The sequence below is a fragment of the Elephantulus edwardii genome, unplaced genomic scaffold, assembly GCF_000299155.1.
Source record: "Elephantulus edwardii isolate Elephantulus edwardi_28Jun2011 unplaced genomic scaffold, EleEdw1.0 scaffold00121, whole genome shotgun sequence".
Lineage (NCBI taxonomy): Eukaryota > Metazoa > Chordata > Mammalia > Macroscelidea > Macroscelididae > Elephantulus > Elephantulus edwardii.
Window position 1 is genome coordinate 9,460,913 of NW_006399871.1, and position 4,076 is coordinate 9,464,988.

Here is a 4,076-nt window from a genome sequence, read left to right on the forward strand (position 1 = left end):
CAACATTGTATTACTCCAACTGGCCAAATTTGGAAAAAACATACTAATGAAAAGAATAATGGTGAAGGGGGGTTGGGATTGTATATCAATGAAAGAATTTTTCTTTTACTTTTCAAAAAGAAGAGCGAACTTGCGGGGGAGGGGTGGGCATGGAGAAAAGTGCAACAATGAATGAATGGAAATCCAAAATCTCTGTAAACGTTCATTAAAATTAATAAATAAAAGAATAAGGGTTAAAAATGTATTACAATATATTGAATATTTTAGGGCATTCTAATGGCCTAGTGGTAAGAAGTTGTGCAGCCAACTCAAAGGTGCACAGTTCAAATCCACCTTGGAAGAAAGATGGCTAACCTCCTTCTGTGTGATTTACTGCCTCTGAAAACCCCCTGGAGGGTCATCTATGGTCAGTGCTGATTTGAGGCACAAAACAACATGGACTTTTTAAAAATGAGTCCACAATGATACTCAAAGAGGAAAGGGATAAAAAAATATATATTTACAGAATTTTAGATCACAAATGTGAAATGGCAGAATTAGCAACTCACTCCTTTGCTAACATGAATGACCGGTTCAGGCAAGAATCACTAAGAGTTGCTAAAATGACTAGAAAAAGATTACTATGGAATAAAAAAAAAAATTAGCAAGATGCTGACAGTAATTTATCATTTTCAAATTGTTGTTGTTGTTATGTGCCATCGTGTCGCTTGTGACTCATAGCGACCCTACGTACAAGAGCTCTAAACTCACTCCGTTCTATTCTGTGCCATCCTAGCCATCTCAAACGCACTCATTCCCACCAATCCACTCACAGAATCGATCCATCTCATCGAGGGTCTTCCTCTCCTGCACCACCCCTCCACTCTCCCAAACATGATGTCCCTCTCCAAGGACCAGACCCAACAGAAAATGAGCAAGAAACCTGAATCTGCATTTCACGACCACAAACACCCAAATCCAGCAAGTACATGAGCAATGCCCCGGCCTCATCAACCGTTAGGAATGCACACATTCAATCACAATGGAAATGAGAAATACCAAGTGTTAGCGATCGTGTGGGGCATTAGTGACGCTCATTCACTGCAGGCGGCGGTGTGATTTGGTAAAACCATTTGGAAGACTGCCTGGCATTAGCTGTTAAAGTTGAACATGTCCACAACTTCTCATTTAGAAATCTATTTCTGGACTTACATAGCAGAGTACTGGTGGAGACATAAAAGTCAGACTCTTACCTTATCGTTAAGTGAGTTTAAGCAGACACCTCAATCACCCCAGCTTTCTGTACTTTTTAAAGTGCCCACCATAACGGGCCATGATTTGATGGGAAAGCCCTCCTAAGAGCAAATATCACGGCTTCTATATGCTGCTTCCCTCACTCAGGACTGAACTCAGGGAGACCACAAGCTGCAGGCCTTTTGATGACAGAAACCTGTCTCTTGTGATGTAACAGGTTGCTGAGTTCTCTCTCCCAAGCAGCTCCCAAAAGGTCCATCCTGAGGAGTCAACTCAATGGTTTCCAGGTAGTGTGGCTCTGACTGTAAAGGTGAAAGATATTAATGAGCCTTTACTGTTGTAGAAGGGGGTATAGCTCAGGGGTAGAGCATTTGACTGCAGATCAAGAGGTCCCTGGTTCAAATCCAGGTGCCCCCTTCCTTATTTTGTCCTCTTAAACTAGTGCTGGAATTTCAATTTCCTGCTTCTCAACAGAACTATGGAAAAGACTTTTCCTAGATCCACAAAATGGTGAGCTTTCAATATGTGGTTCTTAACTCCAAGTATGAATAGAATCACCCAGAGTCTATGAAAGTGTTTTTTCCCAGGCCTTACCAAATACTAATTAAATGAAAACATTTAATTATGATAAAGACATGATGCCTTGTAAAAGCCCCACAGGTGCTTCTAGAATGCAGCTCTCAGGATCTCACCTGAGTCTGAGAACCAACTTCAATGGAGTTTCCAGATCATCCAGCCCCAGGTCACCTCCTGTCGGATCTGTCTGTGCAGCATCTGTTCTATGAACCTTTTCTGCACATGTGTGTGCATTTGTAAATCAGCCTCTTCATAGAACAAGTGCTATCTAAACTGGGAAAAAAATGAGTCTCTCCTGTGATAGAGTCAACATTGCTAGGGGAAACCCTTTCCAACCCGTTCATTTGTATGGTGGTGGTGGCACAACTGGGTTTGTAACTTATCAGAGATGGATGAGATGCAAGAGTTGATTTGATTCATTAAAACGAATAAAATTTAATAATAATTAAAAAAAGAGTTGATTTGATATGGGTAGCTGGGTCTGTGGGTCATCCACTGAGAGTGTGTGTAACAAAGTTTGAGACTGGGATGGGGTGGGATAGGATGGTATCTTGTAAATAAACCAAAACAAAAACTCAATCCATTCCTGGTCGTGTGATGAGGTAGAATTTCTGAGCCACCAGAATATTTTGCTGAGTGGCATGAATTGTGTTTGTCCCTTAACTATGAAATCCCATAGAGCTGAGGGAAGGTGTCTCGTCATGAGTCATCTAGTCCTGAAGGGAAGCACCAGTTACTATGACAGAGCTGAGTGCAAACACAGCACTGAAAAGTATTAATTAGGTCTAGTTGCATACAAGGGGGTATAGCTCAGGGGTAGAGCATTTGACTGCAGATCAAGAGGTCTCTGGTTCAAATCCAGGTGCCCCCTATTTTGTGTGCCATTTTGATACCTGAAGTGACAATAGACTAACACACTGAGCCCTTAGAAAGGTTGACCAGTGCCTTTGGCCACGAGCATGGCTGGGAGGCTTTGGCCAGATTCAGTTAATAAAAGGCAACATGAAGTAAAAAAAAAAAAAAAAGAAAGGTTGACCAGACCCTTCTTGTTGGTGTTTGTAAGTACAAACTCACAGACGCCCTCTATCCAGTCTGTGTGACCTAGAGCCACAATGAGTGTCTCTTTCTGTGTGGGGGCCTCACCTCGTACAGTTCACTGTAATCCATGAAGCTCACCATCTCAGCTTCAGATTACCATTTAAGGAACAGAAACTGATTGCTTCACAATTACATAGGATAGAGAACTGGCTTTAAGATGCCTGACACATTGATTCATTCTGAGTGTGTGAGAGAAAATCTCTCCATGCCCCTCTGCTGGGTTCTGGTGGCTTTCAGCAATTTGTGATGTCTGCTTCTGTTGTCACATCACCTTCCCTCCTCTGTCTATGTCTGTATCTGATCTCTTCTTTCAGAAGATATAACTTGGAGGAGATAAGTACACACCCTATTCCATTGTAAAAAAATCCTATTCTTGAGTGGAACTAACTTGGCCTCATCAGGACAAATACTGCATAAGATCATTAATGTAAAAATAGAAGGATAAAGGGAGCTCTGGTGGCCTAGTGGCAAGAAGCGGCACTGCAATCCCAGAGGTACGTGGTTCGAATCTACCAGATGATCTACTGGAGAAGGAGGGGCAATCTCCTCCTGTGCCAGTGGGATCCAACTCGATGGTACACACACACACACACACACACCCACCCCAAAAAATTTTAAAAAATAGAAGGATAACTAATAATACATGTATAGGGTCCCAAGGAGGGAAGGGGTGAGAGAATGAGGAAGCGTGGGAGTGAAATCACAGGGTTGCACAATTTGTTGGGTGGAGGGAGGGGTAAAGGAAACGAGAAGGACCCAGTGAGGTAATGATGGATATAGTTCAATTGTAACTGGTCTTATAAAACATAAAGCATGGGAATGACTGTATGAAACGCTATGTGAACGACAAGTAGTGTAAAACACGATGTATACGAACTTTGTAAGCAAAAAATATATAAAATAAAATCTTTTCTAAAAAGAAAGTAAAATGTATATGAACAGCTGAATGAAGAAAAAAAAACCACCACAAAAGAAACCCTATTACTATTAGGTTAGGTCTTCAACATCTCTTTTTCAGGGGACATACAATTAAAGCACTTGTTGTTGTTGTTGTTATGTGCTGTCGAGTCACTTGCGACTCATAGCGACTCTATGTACAACAGCCCTAAACTCTGCTCTGTCCTGTGCCCATCGCACTGTCTCTGACACTCCCATCCCAATTATCCCAG

At 41.8% G+C, this 4,076-nt stretch overlaps 2 non-coding genes across 2 annotated transcripts; both read left to right on the forward strand.

Annotated features, from left to right (window-relative positions):
- The first annotated feature begins 1,578 nt into the window (after positions 1–1,578).
- TRNAC-GCA lies at positions 1,579–1,650 on the forward strand. Its single transcript has one exon. It is a non-coding gene; the product is annotated as a tRNA-Cys (tRNA).
- A 958-nt stretch (positions 1,651–2,608) lies between these two features.
- Positions 2,609–2,680, forward strand: TRNAC-GCA. Its single transcript has one exon. It is a non-coding gene; the product is annotated as a tRNA-Cys (tRNA).
- The last annotated feature ends 1,396 nt before the right edge of the window (positions 2,681–4,076 follow it).